Genomic DNA, 14,409 nt, shown 5'->3' with positions numbered 1-14,409 from the left:
TGTTTGTGTGATTGTTTGTGTGGTTGTTGGTGTGGTTGTTGGTGTGGTTGCTTGTATGGATGTCGGTGTAGTTGTTGGTGTGGTTGATGGTGTGGTTGTTGGTATGGTTGTTGGTGTTGTTTTTGGTGTGGTAGTTTGTATGGTATTTTGTGTGGGTGTTGGTGTAGATGTTGGTGTGGATGTCAGTGTGATTGTTAGTGTGGTTGTTGGTGTGGTTGCTTGTGTGGTTGTTGGTGTGGTTGTTGGTGAGATTGTTGGAGTGGTTGTTTGTATGGTGATTTGCGTGGTTGTTGGTGTGGATGAAGGTGAGTTTGTTGGTGTGGTTGTTGGTGTGGCTGTTGGTGTGGTTGCTTGTGTGGATGTTGGTGTGGTTGTTGGTGTGTTTGCTGGTGAGATTGTTGGTGTGGTTGCTTGTGTGGATGTTGGTGTGGATGTGTGTGTGGTTGTTGGTGTGGTTGTTGGTGTGGTTGTTGGTGAGATTGTTGGTGTGGTTGTTGGTGTGGTTGCTTGTGTGGATGTTGGTATTGGTGTTGGTGTGGTTGTTGGTGCGGTTGCTTGTGTGGATGTTGGTGTGAATGTTTGTGTGGTTGTTGGTATGGGTGTTGGTGTGGTTGTTGGTGTGGTTTCTTGTGTGGGTGTTGGTGTGGTTGATTGTGTGGTTGTTTGTGTGGTTGTCTGTGTGGTTGTCGGTGTGGTTGCTTCTGTGGATGTTGGTGTGGTAGTCGGTGTGGTTGTTGGTGAGATTGTTGGTGAGGATGTTGGTGTGGTTGTCGGTGTGGTTGTTGGTGAGATTGTTGGTGTGGTTGTTTGTATGGTTGTCTGTGTGGTTGTTGGTGTGGTTGCTTGTGTGGATGTTGGTGTGGTTGTCGGTGTGGTTGCTTGTGTGGAAGTTGATGTGGTTGTTGGTGTGGTTGTTGGTGAGGTTGTTTGTGTGGTTATTTGTGTGGTTGTTGGTGTGGATGTTGGTGAGTTTGTTGGTGTGGTTGTTGGTGTGGTTGTTGGTGTGGTTGTTGGTGTGATTGATGGTGTGGTTGATAGTGTGGTTGTTGGTATGGATGTTGATGAGGTTGTTGGTGTGGTTGATTGTATGGTATTTCGTGTGGATATTGGTGCATTTGTTGGTGAGTTTGTTGGTGTGCTTGTTGCTGTGGTTGTTGGAGTGGATGTCGGCGTGGATGTTGGTGTGGTTGCTTGTGTGTATGTTGGTGTGGATGTGTGTGTGGTTGTTGGTGTGGTTGTTGGTGTGGTTGTTTGTGTGGATGAGCTTATTGTTGAGTTTGTTGGTGTGGTTGTTGGTGTGGTTGTTGAAGTGGTTGTAGGTGAGGTCCGTGCAGTTGTTGGTATGGTTGTTGGTGTGGTTGTTGGTGTGGTTGTTTGTGTGGTTGCTTGTGTGGATGTTGGTGTGGATGTTGGTGTGGTTGTTGGTGAGATTGTTGGAGTGGTTGTTTGTGTGGTTATTTGTGTGGTTGTTGGTGTGGATGAAGGTGAGTTTGTTGGTGTGGATGTTGGTGTGGTTGTTGGTGTGGTTGCTTGTGTGGATGTTGATGTGGTTGTTGGTGTGGTTGTTGGTGAGATTGTTGGTGTGGTTGCTTGTGTGGATGTTGGCGTGGATGTGTGTGTGGTTGTTGGTGTTGTTAGTGTGGTTGTTGATGAGGTTGTTGGTATGGATGTTGATGAGGTTGTTGGTGTGGTTGATTGTATGGTATTTGGTGTGAATATTGGTGCGTTTGTTGGTGAGTTTGTTGGTGTGATTGTTGCTGTGGTTGTTGGTGTAATTGTTGGTGTGGATGTTGGCATGGGTGTTGGTGTGGTTGTTAGTGTGGTTGTTGGTGTGGCTGTTGGTGTGGTTGTTGGTGTGGTTGCTTGTGTGGATGTTGGTGTGGATGTGTGTGTCGTTGTTAGTGTGGTTGTTGGTGTGGTTGTTGGTGCGGATGCTTGTGTGGATGTTGGTGTGGTTGTTGGTGTGGTTGTTGGTGTGGGTGTTGGTGAGGTTGATGATGTGGTTGTTTGTGTGGTGGTTGGTGTGGGTGTTGGTGAGCTTATTGGTGAGTTTGTTGGTGTGGCTGTTGGTGTGGTTGTTGGTGTGGTGGTTGGTGTGGTTGTTGGTGTATTTGTTTGTGTGGTTGTTTGTATGGTTGTTTGTGTGGTTGTTGGTGTGGTTGTTGGTTTGGTTGTTTGTGTGGTTGATGGTGTGGTTGTTGGTATGGTTGTTGGTGTGGTTTTTGGTGTGGTTGTTTGTATGTTATTTGGTGTGGTTGTTGGTGTAGATGTTGGCGTGGATGTCGGTGTGGTTGTTATTGTGTTTGTTGGTGTGGTTGCTTGTGTGGTTGTTGGTATGGTTGTAGGTGAGATTGTTGGAGTGGTTGTTTGTGTGGTTGTTGGTGTGAATGAAGGTGAGTTTGTTGGTGAGTTTGTTGGTGTGGTTGTTGGTGTGGTTGTTGGTGTGGTTGTTGGTGTGGTTGCTTGTGTGGATGTTGGTGTGGTTGTTGGTGTGGTTGTTGGTGTGGTTGCTTGTGTGTATGTTGGTGTGGATGTGTGTGTGGTTGTTGGTGTGGTTGTTGGTGTGGTTGTTGGTGTGGTTGATTGTATGGTATTTGGTGTGGATATTGGTGCATTTGTTGGTGAATTTGTTGGTGTGATTGTTGCTGTGGTTGTTGGTGTAATTGTTGGTGTGGATGTTGGCATGGGTGTTGGTGTGGTTGTTAGTGTGGTTGTTGGTGTGGCTGTTGGTGTGGTTGTTGGTGTGGTTGCTTGTGTGGATGTTGGTGTGGATGTGTGTGTCGTTGTTAGTGTGGTTGTTGGTGTGGTTGTTGGTGCGGATGCTTGTGTGGATGTTGGTGTGGTTGTTGGTGTGGTTGTTGGTGTGGGTGTTGGTGAGGTTGATGATGTGGTTGTTTGTGTGGTGGTTGGTGTGGGTGTTGGTGAGCTTATTGGTGAGTTTGTTGGTGTGGCTGTTGGTGTGGTTGTTGGTGTGGTTGTTGGTGTGGTGGTTGGTGTGGTTGTTGGTGTATTTGTTTGTGTGGTTGTTTGTATGGTTGTTTGTGTGGTTGTTGGTGTGGTTGTTGGTTTGGTTGTTTGTGTGGTTGATGGTGTGGTTGTTGGTATGGTTGTTGGTGTGGTTTTTGGTGTGGTTGTTTGTATGTTATTTGGTGTGGTTGTTGGTGTAGATGTTGGCGTGGATGTCGGTGTGGTTGTTATTGTGTTTGTTGGTGTGGTTGCTTGTGTGGTTGTTGGTATGGTTGTAGGTGAGATTGTTGGAGTGGTTGTTTGTGTGGTTGTTGGTGTGAATGAAGGTGAGTTTGTTGGTGAGTTTGTTGGTGTGGTTGTTGGTGTGGTTGTTGGTGTGGTTGTTGGTGTGGTTGCTTGTGTGGATGTTGGTGTGGTTGTTGGTGTGGTTGTTGGTGTGGTTGCTTGTGTGTATGTTGGTGTGGATGTGTGTGTGGTTGTTGGTGTGGTTGTTGGTGTGGTTGTTGGTGTGGTTGATTGTATGGTATTTGGTGTGGATATTGGTGCATTTGTTGGTGAGTTTGATGGTGTGATTGTTGCTGTGGTTTTTGGTGTAATTGTTGGTGTGGATGTTGGCATGGGTGTTGGTGTGGTTGTTGGTGTGGTTGCTTGTGTGGATGTTGGTGTGGATGTGTGTGTGGTTGTTGGTGTGATTGTTGGTGTGGTTTTTTGTGTGGATGCTTGTGTGGGTGTTGGTGAGGTTGTTGATGTGGTTGTTTGTGTGGTGGTTGGTGTGGGTGTTGGTGAGCTTATTGGTGAGTTTGTTGGTGTGGCTGTTGGTGTGGTTGTTGAAGTGGTTGTTGATGTGGTTGTTGGTGCGGATGCTTGTGTGGATGTTGGTATGGTTGTTGGTGTGGTTGTTGGTGTGATTGTTGGTGTGGTTGTTGGTGTGGTTGTTTGTGTGGTTGCTTGTGTGGATGTTGGTGTGGATGTTGGTGTGGTTGTTGGTGAGATTGTTGGAGTGGTTGTTTGTGTGGTTATTTGTGTGGTTCTTGGTATGGATGAAGGTGAGTTTGTTGGTGTGGATGTTGGTGTGGTTGTTGGTGAGATTGTTGGAGTGGTTGTTTGTGTGGTTATTTGTGTGGTTGTTGGTATGGATGAAGGTGAGTTTGTTGGTGTGGTTGTTGGAGTGGTTGTTGGTGTGGTTGTTGGTGAGATTGTTGGTGTGGTTGCTTGTGTGGATGTTGGCGTGAATGAGTTTGTGGTTGTTGGTGTGGTTGTTGGTGTTGTTGTTGGTGTGGTTGTTGATGAGGTTGTTGGTGTGGTTGTTGATGTAGTTGTTGGTGTGGTTGCTTGTGTGTATGTTGGTGTGGATGTGTGTGTGGTTGTTGGTGTGGTTGTTGGTGTGGTTGTTGGTGTGGTTGATAGTGTGGTTGTTGGTATTGGTATTGGTGTGGTTGTTGGTGCGGTTGCTTGTGTGGATGTTGGTGTGAATGTTTGTGTGGTTGTTGGTATGGGTGTTGGTGTGGTTTCTTGTGTGGGTGTTGGTGTGGTTGGTTGTGTGGTTGTTTGTGTGGTTGTCTGTGTGGTTGTCGGTGTGGTTGCTTGTGTGGATGTTCGTGTGGTAGTCGGTGTGGTTGTTGGTGAGATTGTTGGTGAGGATGTTGGTGTGGTTGTCGGTGTGGATGCTTGTGTGGAAGTTGATGTGGTTGTTGGTGTGGTTGTTGGTGAGGTTGTTTGTGTGGTTATTTGTGTGGTTGTTGGTGTGGATGTTGGTGAGTTTGTTGGTGTGGTTGTTGGTGTGGTTGTTGGTGTGGTTGTTGGTGTGATTGTTGGTGTGGTTGATAGTGTGGTTGTTGGTATGGATGTTGATGAGGTTGTTGGTGTGGTTGATTGTATGGTATTTCGTGTGGATATTGGTGCATTTGTTGGTGAGTTTGTTGGTGTGCTTGTTGCTGTGGTTGTTGGAGTGGATGTCGGCGTGGATGTCGATGTGGTTGTTAGTGTGGTTGTTGGTGTGGTTGCTTGTGTGGTTGTTGGTGTGGTTGATGGTGTGTTTGTTGGTATGGTTGTTGGTGTGGTTGTTGGTGTGGTTGCTTGTGTGGGTGTTGGTGTGGTTGATGGTGATATTGTTGGAGTGGTTGTTTGTGTGGTGATTTGTGTGGTTGTTGGTGTGGATGAAGGTGAGTTTGTTGGTGTGGTTGTTGGTGTGGTTGTTGGTGTGGTTGCTTGTGTGGATGTTGGTGTGGTTGTTGGTGTGGTTGTTGGTGTGGTCTGTGTGGTTGTTGGGGCGGTTGTTTGTGTGATTGTTTGTGTGGTTGTTGGTGTGGTTGTTGGTGTGGTTGCTTGTATGGATGTCGGTGTAGTTGTTGGTGTGGTTGATGGTGTGGTTGTTGGTGCGGTTGCTTGTGTGGATGTTGGTGTGAATGTTGGTGTGGTTGTTGGTATGGGTGTTGGTGTGGTTGTTGGTGTGGTTTCTTGTGTGGGTGTTGGTGTGGTTGATTGTGTGGTTGTTTGTGTGGTTGTCTGTGTGGTTGTCGGTGTGGTTGCTTCTGTGGATGTTGGTGTGGTAGTCGGTGTGGTTGTTGGTGAGATTGTTGGTGAGGATGTTGGTGTGGTTGTCGGTGTGGTTGTTGGTGAGATTGTTGGTGTGGTTGTTTGTGTGGTTGTCTGTGTGGTTGTTGGTGTGGTTGCTTGTGTAGATGTTGGTGTGGTTGTCGGTGTGGTTGCTTGTGTGGAAGTTGATGTGGTTGTTGGTGTGGTTGTTGGTGAGGTTGTTTGTGTGGTTATTTGTGTGGTTGTTGGTGTGGATGTTGGTGAGTTTGTTGGTGTGGTTGTTGGTGTGGTTGTTGGTGTGGTCGTTGGTGTGATTGTTGGTGTGGTTGATAGTGTGGTTGTTGGTATGGATGTTGATGAGGTTGTTGGTGTGGTTGATTGTATGGTATTTCGTGTGGATATTGGTGCATTTGTTGGTGAGTTTGTTGGTGTGCTTGTTGCTGTGGTTGTTGGAGTGGATGTCGGCGTGGATGTCGATGTGGTTGTTAGTGTGGTTGTTGGTGTGGTTGCTTGTGTGGTTGTTGGTGTGGTTGTTGGTGGGATAGTTGGAGTGGTTGTTTGTGTGGTTATTTGTGTGGTTGTTGGTGTGGTTGATGGTGTGAATGTGTGTGTGGTTGTTGGTGTGGTTGTTGGTGTGGTTGTTGGTGTGGTTGCTTGTGTGTATGTTGGTGTGGATGTGTGTGTGGTTGTTGATGTGGTTGTTGGTGTGGTTGCTTGTGTGGATGTTGGTGTGGATGTGTATGTGGTTGTTGGTGTGGTTGTTGGTGTGGTTGTTTGTGTGGATGAGCTTATTGTTGAGTTTGTTGGTGTGGTTGTTGGTGTGGTTGTTGAAGTGGTTGTAGGTGAGGTCCGTGCAGTTGTTGGTATGGTTGTTGGTGTGGTTGTTGGTGTGGTTGTTTGTGTGGTTGCTTGTGTGGATGTTGGTGTGGATGTTGGTGTGGTTGTTGGTGAGATTGTTGGAGTGGTTGTTTGTGTGGTGATTTGTGTGGTTGTTGGTGTGGATGAAGGTGAGTTTGTTGGTGTGGTTGTTGGTGTGGTTGTTGGTGTGGTTGCTTGTGTGGATGTTGATGTGGTTGTTGGTGTGGTTGTTGGTGAGATTGTTGGTGTGGTTGCTTGTGTGGATGTTGGCGTGGATGTGTGTGTGGTTGTTGGTGTTGTTGTTAGTGTGGTTGTTGATGAGGTTGTTGGTATGGATGTTGATGAGGTTGTTGGTGTGGTTGATTGTATGGTATTTGGTGTGAATATTGGTGCGTTTGTTGGTGAGTTTGTTGGTGTGATTGTTGCTGTGGTTGTTGGTGTAATTGTTGGTGTGGATGTTGGCATGGGTGTTGGTGTGGTTGTTGGTGTGGTTGTTGGTGTGGCTGTTGGTGTGGTTGTTGGTGTGGTTGCTTGTGTGGATGTTGGTGTGGATGTGCGTGTCGTTGTTAGTGTGGTTGTTGGTGAGGTTGATGATGTGGTTGTTTGTGTGGTGGTTGGTGTGGGTGTTGGTGAGCTTATTGGTGAGTTTGTTGGTGTGGCTGTTGGTGTGGTTGTTGGTGTGGTGGTTGGTGTGGTTGTTGGTGTATTTGTTTGTGTGGTTGTTTGTATGGTTGTTTGTGTGGTTGTTGGTGTGGTTGTTGGTTTGGTTGTTTGTGTGGTTGATGGTGTGGTTGTTGGTATGGTTGTTAGTGTGGTTTTTGGTGTGGTTGTTTGTATGTTATTTGGTGTGGTTGTTGGTGTAGATGTTGGCGTGGATGTCGGTGTGGTTGGTATTGTGTTTGTTGGTGTGGTTGCTTGTGTGGTTGTTGGTATGGTTGTAGGTGAGATTGTTGGAGTGGTTGTTTGTGTGGTTGTTGGTGTGAATGAAGGTGAGTTTGTTGGTGAGTTTGTTGGTGTGGTTGTTGGTGTGGTTGTTGGTGTGGTTGTTGGTGTGGTTGCTTGTGTGGATGTTGGTGTGGTTGTTGGTGTGGTTGTTGGTGTGGTTGCTTGTGTGTATGTTGGTGTGGATGTGTGTGTGGTTGTTGGTGTGGTTGTTGGTGTGGTTGTTGGTGTGGTTGATTGTATGGTATTTGGTGTGGATATTGGTGCATTTGTTGGTGAGTTTGATGGTGTGATTGTTGCTGTGGTTTTTGGTGTAATTGTTGGTGTGGATGTTGGCATGGGTGTTGGTGTGGTTGTTGGTGTGGTTGCTTGTGTGGATGTTGGTGTGGATGTGTGTGTGGTTGTTGGTGTGATTGTTGGTGTGGTTTTTTGTGTGGATGCTTGTGTGGGTGTTGGTGAGGTTGTTGATGTGGTTGTTTGTGTGGTGGTTGGTGTGGGTGTTGGTGAGCTTATTGGTGAGTTTGTTGGTGTGGCTGTTGGCGTGGTTGTTGAAGTGGTTGTTGTTGTGGTTGTTGGTGTGGTTGTAGGTGAGGTCCGTGCAGTTGTTGGTATGGTTGTTGGTGTGGTTGTTGGTGTGATTGTTGGTGTGGTTGTTGGTGTGGTTGTTTGTTTGGTTGCTTGTGTGGATGTTGGTGTGGATGTTGGTGTGGTTGTTGGTGAGATTGTTGGAGTGGTTGTTTGTGTGGTTATTTGTGTGGTTCTTGGTATGGATGAAGGTGAGTTTGTTGGTGTGGATGTTGGTGTGGTTGTTGGTGAGATTGTTGGAGTGGTTGTTTGTGTGGTTATTTGTGTGGTTGTTGGTATGGATGAAGGTGAGTTTGTTGGTGTGGTTGTTGGCGTGGTTGTTGGTGTGGTTGTTGGTGAGATTGTTGGTGTGGTTGCTTGTGTGGATGTTGGCGTGGATGTGTTTGTGGTTGTTGGTGTGGTTGTTGGTGTTGTTGTTGGTGTGGTTGTTGATGAGGTTGTTGGTGTGGTTGTTGATGTAGTTGTTGGTGTGGTTGCTTGTGTGTATGTTGGTGTGGATGTGTGTGTGGTTGTTGGTGTGGTTGTTGGTGTGGTTGTTGGTGTGGTTGATAGTGTGGTTGTTGGTATTGGTATTGGTGTGGTTGTTGGTGCGGTTGCTTGTGTGGATGTTGGTGTGAATGTTTGTGTGGTTGTTGGTATGGGTGTTGGTGTGGTTTCTTGTGTGGGTGTTGGTGTGGTTGGTTGTGTGGTTGTTTGTGTGGTTGTCTGTGTGGTTGTCGGTGTGGTTGCTTGTGTGGATGTTGGTGTGGTAGTCGGTGTGGTTGTTGGTGAGATTGTTGGTGAGGATGTTGGTGTGGTTGTCGGTGTGGATGCTTGTGTGGAAGTTGATGTGGTTGTTGGTGTGGTTGTTGGTGAGGTTGTTTGTGTGGTTATTTGTGTGGTTGTTGGTGTGGATGTTGGTGAGTTTGTTGGTGTGGTTGTTGGTGTGGTTGTTGGTGTGGTTGTTGGTGTGATTGTTGGTGTGGTTGATAGTGTGGTTGTTGGTATGGATGTTGATGAGGTTGTTGGTGTGGTTGATTGTATGGTATTTCGTGTGGATATTGGTGCATTTGTTGGTGAGTTTGTTGGTGTGCTTGTTGCTGTGGTTGTTGGAGTGGATGTCGGCGTGGATGTCGATGTGGTTGTTAGTGTGGTTGTTATTGTGGTTGCTTGTGTGGTTGTTGGTGTGGTTGATGGTGTGTTTGTTGGTATGGTTGTTGGTGTGGTTGTTGGTGTGGTTGCTTGTGTGGGTGTTGGTGTGGTTGTTGGTGAGATTGTTGGAGTGGTTGTTTGTGTGGTGATTTGTGTGGTTGTTGGTGTGGATGAAGGTGAGTTTGTTGGTGTGGTTGTTGGTGTGGTTGTTGGTGTGGTTGCTTGTGTGGATGTTGGTGTGGTTGTTGGTGTGGTTGTTGGTGTGGTCTGTGTGGTTGTTGGGGCGGTTGTTTGTGTGATTGTTTGTGTGGTTGTTGGTGTGGTTGTTGGTGTGGTTGCTTGTATGGATGTCGGTGTAGTTGTTGGTGTGGTTGATGGTGTGGTTGTTGGTGCGGTTGCTTGTGTGGATGTTGGTGTGAATGTTTGTGTGGTTGTTGGTATGGGTGTTGGTGTGGTTGTTGGTGTGGTTTCTTGTGTGGGTGTTGGTGTGGTTGATTGTGTGGTTGTTTGTGTGGTTGTCTGTGTGGTTGTCGGTGTGGTTGCTTCTGTGGATGTTGGTGTGGTAGTCGGTGTGGTTGTTGGTGAGATTGTTGGTGAGGATGTTGGTGTGGTTGTCGGTGTGGTTGTTGGTGAGATTGTTGGTGTGGTTGTTTGTGTGGTTGTCTGTGTGGTTGTTGGTGTGGTTGCTTGTGTGGATGTTGGTGTGGTTGTCGGTGTGGTTGCTTGTGTGGAAGTTGATGTGGTTGTTGGTGTGGTTGTTGGTGAGGTTGTTTGTGTGGTTATTTGTGTGGTTGTTGGTGTGGATGTTGGTGAGTTTGTTGGTGTTGTTGTTGGTGTGGTTGTTGGTGTGGTTGTTGGTGTGATTGTTGGTGTGGTTGATAGTGTGGTTGTTGGTATGGATGTTGATGAGGTTGTTGGTGTGGTTGATTGTATGGTATTTCGTGTGGATATTGGTGCATTTGTTGGTGAGTTTGTTGGTGTGCTTGTTGCTGTGGTTGTTGGAGTGGATGTCGGCGTGGATGTCGATGTGGTTGTTAGTGTGGTTGTTGGTGTGGTTGCTTGTGTGTATGTTGGTGTGGATGTGTGTGTGGTTGTTGATGTGGTTGTTGGTGTGGTTGCTTGTGTGGATGTTGGTGTGGATGTGTATGTGGTTGTTGGTGTGGTTGTTGGTGTGGTTGTTTGTGTGGATGAGCTTATTGTTGAGTTTGTTGGTGTGGTTGTTGGTGTGGTTGTTGAAGTGGTTGTAGGTGAGGTCCGTGCAGTTGTTGGTATGGTTGTTGGTGTGGTTGTTGGTGTGGTTGTTTGTGTGGTTGCTTGTGTGGATGTTGGTGTGGATGTTGGTGTGGTTGTTGGTGAGATTGTTGGAGTGGTTGTTTGTGTGGTTATTTGTGTGGTTGTTGGTGTGGATGAAGGTGAGTTTGTTGGTGTGGTTGTTGGTGTGGTTGTTGGTGTGGTTGCTTGTGTGGATGTTGATGTGGTTGTTGGTGTGGTTGTTGGTGAGATTGTTGGTGTGGTTGCTTGTGTGGATGTTGGCGTGGATGTGTGTGTGGTTGTTGGTGTTGTTGTTAGTGTGGTTGTTGATGAGGTTGTTGGTATGGATGTTGATGAGGTTGTTGGTGTGGTTGATTGTATGGTATTTGGTGTGAATATTGGTGCGTTTGTTGGTGAGTTTGTTGGTGTGATTGTTGCTGTGGTTGTTGGTGTAATTGTTGGTGTGGATGTTGGCATGGGTGTTGGTGTGGTTGTTAGTGTGGTTGTTGGTGTGGCTGTTGGTGTGGTTGTTGGTGTGGTTGCTTGTGTGGATGTTGGTGTGGATGTGTGTGTCGTTGTTAGTGTGGTTGTTGGTGAGGTTGATGATGTGGTTGTTTGTGTGGTGGTTGGTGTGGGTGTTGGTGAGCTTATTGGTGAGTTTGTTGGTGTGGCTGTTGGTGTGGTTGTTGGTGTGGTGGTTGGTGTGGTTGTTGTTGTATTTGTTTGTGTGGTTGTTTGTATGGTTGTTTGTGTGGTTGTTGGTGTGGTTGTTGGTTTGGTTGTTTGTGTGGTTGATGGTGTGGTTGTTGGTATGGTTGTTAGTGTGGTTTTTGGTGTGGTTGTTTGTATGTTATTTGGTGTGGTTGTTGGTGTAGATGTTGGCGTGGATGTCGGTGTGGTTGTTATTGTGTTTGTTGGTGTGGTTGCTTGTGTGGTTGTTGGTATGGTTGTAGGTGAGATTGTTGGAGTGGTTGTTTGTGTGGTTGTTGGTGTGAATGAAGGTGAGTTTGTTGGTGAGTTTGTTGGTGTGGATGTTGGTGTGGTTGTTGGTGTGGTTGTTGGTGTGGTTGCTTGTGTGTATGTTGGTGTGGATGTGTGTGTGGTTGTTGGTGTGGTTGTTGGTGTGGTTGTTGGTGTGGTTGATTGTATGGTATTTGGTGTGGATATTGGTGCATTTGTTGGTGAGTTTGATGGTGTGATTGTTGCTGTGGTTTTTGGTGTAATTGTTGGTGTGGATGTTGGCATGGGTGTTGGTGTGGTTGTTGGTGTGGTTGCTTGTGTGGATGTTGGTGTGGATGTGTGTGTGGTTGTTGGTGTGATTGTTGGTGTGGTTTTTTGTGTGGATGCTTGTGTGGGTGTTGGTGAGGTTGTTGATGTGGTTGTTTGTGTGGTGGTTGGTGTGGGTGTTGGTGAGCTTATTGGTGAGTGTGTTGGTGTGGCTGTTGGTGTGGTTGTTGAAGTGGTTGTTGTTGTGGTTGTTGATGTGGTTGTAGGTGAGGTCCGTGCAGTTGTTGGTATGGTTGTTGGTGTGGTTGTTGGTGTGATTGTTGGTGTGGTTGTTGGTGTGGTTGTTTGTTTGGTTGCTTGTGTGGATGTTGGTGTGGATGTTGGTGTGGTTGTTGGTGAGATTGTTGGAGTGGTTGTTTGTGTGGTTATTTGTGTGGTTCTTGGTATGGATGAAGGTGAGTTTGTTGGTGTGGATGTTGGTGTGGTTGTTGGTGAGATTGTTGGAGTGGTTGTTTGTGTGGTTATTTGTGTGGTTGTTGGTATGGATGAAGGTGAGTTTGTTGGTGTGGTTGTTGGCGTGGTTGTTGGTGTGGTTGTTGGTGAGATTGTTGGTGTGGTTGCTTGTGTGGATGTTGGCGTGGATGTGTTTGTGGTTGTTGGTGTGGTTGTTGGTGTTGTTGTTGTTGGTGTGGTTGTTGATGAGGTTGTTGGTGTGGTTGTTGATGTAGTTGTTGGTGTGGTTGCTTGTGTGTATGTTGGTGTGGATGTGTGTGTGGTTGTTGGTGTGGTTGTTGGTGTGGTTGTTGGTGTGGTTGATAGTGTGGTTGTTGGTATTGGTATTGGTGTGGTTGTTGGTGCGGTTGCTTGTGTGGATGTTGGTGTGAATGTTTGTGTGGTTGTTGGTATGGGTGTTGGTGTGGTTGTTGGTGTGGTTTCTTGTGTGGGTGTTGGTGTGGTTGGTTGTGTGGTTGTTTGTGTGGTTGTCTGTGTGGTTGTCGGTGTGGTTGCTTGTGTGGATGTTGGTGTGGTAGTCGGTGTGGTTGTTGGTGAGATTGTTGGTGAGGATGTTGGTGTGGTTGTCGGTGTGGTTGTTGGTGAGATTGTTGGTGTGGTTGTTTTTGTGGTTGTCTGTGTGGATGTTGGTGTGGTTGTCGGTGTGGTTGCTTGTGTGGAATTTGATGTGGTTGTTGGTGTGGTTGTTGGTGAGGTTGTTTGTGTGGTTATTTGTGTGCTTGTTGGTGTGGATGTTGGTGAGTTTGTTGGTGTGGTTGTTGGTGTGGTTGGTAGTGTGGTTGTTGGTATGGATGTTGATGAGGTTGTTGGTGTGGTTGATTGTATGGTATTTCGTGTGGATATTGGTGCATTTGTTGGTGAGTTTGTTGGTGTGCTTGTTGCTGTGGTTGTTGGAGTGGATGTCGGCGTGGATGTCGATGTGGTTGTTAGTGTGGTTGTTGGTGTGGTTGCTTGTGTGGTTGTTGGTGTGGTTGTTGGTGGGATAGTTGGAGTGGTTGTTTGTGTGGTTATTTGTGTGGTTGTTGGTGTGGTTGCTTGTGTGGATGTTGGTGTGGTTGTTGGTGTGGTTGTTGGTGTGGTCTGTGTGGTTGTTGGGGCGGTTGTTTGTGTGATTGTTTGTGTGGTTGTTGGTGTGGTTGTTGGTGTGGTTGCTTGTATGGATGTCGGTGTAGTTGTTGGTGTGGTTGATGGTGTGGTTGTTGGTATGGTTGTTGGTGTTGTTTTTGGTGTGGTAGTTTGTATGGTATTTTGTGTGGGTGTTGGTGTAGATGTTGGTGTGGATGTCAGTGTGGTTGTTAGTGTGGTTGTTGGTATGGTTGCTTGTGTGGTTGTTGGTGTGGTTGTTGGTGAAATTGTTGGAGTGGTTGTTTGTGTGGTGATTTGTGTGGTTGTTGGTGTGGATGAAGGTGAGTTTGTTGGTGTGGTTGTTGGTGTGGCTGTTGGTGTGGTTGCTTGTGTGGATGTTGGTGTGGTTGTTGGTGTGGTTGCTGGTGAGATTGTTGGTGTGGTTGCTTGTGTGGATGTTGGTGTGGATGTGTGTGTGGTTTTTGGTGTGGTTGCTTGTGTGGATGTTGGTATTGGTGTTGGTGTGGTTGTTGGTGCGGTTGCTTGTGTGTATGTTGGTGTGAATGTTTGTGTGGTTGTTGGTATGGGTGTTGGTGTGGTTGTTGGTGTGGTTTCTTGTGTGGGTGTTGGTGTGGATGATTGTGTGGTTGTTTGTGTGGTTGTCTGTGTGGTTGTCGGTGTGGTTGCTTGTGTGGATGTTGGTGTGGTAGTCGGTGTGGTTGTTGGTGTGATTGTTGGTGAGGATGTTGGTGTGGTTGTCGGTGTGGTTGTTGGTGAGATTGTTGGTGTGGTTGTTTGTGTGGTTGTCTGTGTGGTTTTTGGTGTGGTTGCTTGTGTGGATGTTGGTGTGGTTGTCGGTGTGGTTGCTTGTGTGGAAGTTGATGTGGTTGTTGGTGTGGTTGTTGGTGAGGTTGTTTGTGTGGTTATTTGTGTGGTTGTTGGTGTGGATGTTGGGGAGTTTGTTGGTGTGGTTGTTGGTGTGGTTGTTGGTGTGGTTGTTGGTGTGATTGTTGGTGTGGTTGATAGTGTGGTTGTTGGTATGGATGTTGATGAGGTTGTTGGTGTGGTTGATTGTATGGTATTTCGTGTGGATATTGGTGCATTTGTTGGTGAGTTTGTTGGTGTGCTTGTTGCTGTGGTTGTTGGAGTGGATGTCGGCGTGGATGTCGATGTGGTTGTTAGTGTGGTTGTTGGTGTGGTTGCTTGTGTGGTTGTTGGTGTGGTTGTTGGTGAGATTGTTGGTGTTGGTGTGGATGTTGGTGTTGAGATTGTTTGTGTAGTTGTTGGTGTGGTTGATGGTGTGGTTGTTGGTATGGTTGTTGGTGTTGTTTTTGG

This window comes from Rhinoraja longicauda, unplaced genomic scaffold, assembly GCF_053455715.1.
Source record: "Rhinoraja longicauda isolate Sanriku21f unplaced genomic scaffold, sRhiLon1.1 Scf000527, whole genome shotgun sequence".
In the NCBI taxonomy this organism is placed as follows: Eukaryota; Metazoa; Chordata; class Chondrichthyes; order Rajiformes; family Arhynchobatidae; genus Rhinoraja; species Rhinoraja longicauda.
The sequence above is the reverse complement of the archived record's forward strand: the minus strand, read 5'-3'. Positions refer to the sequence as shown.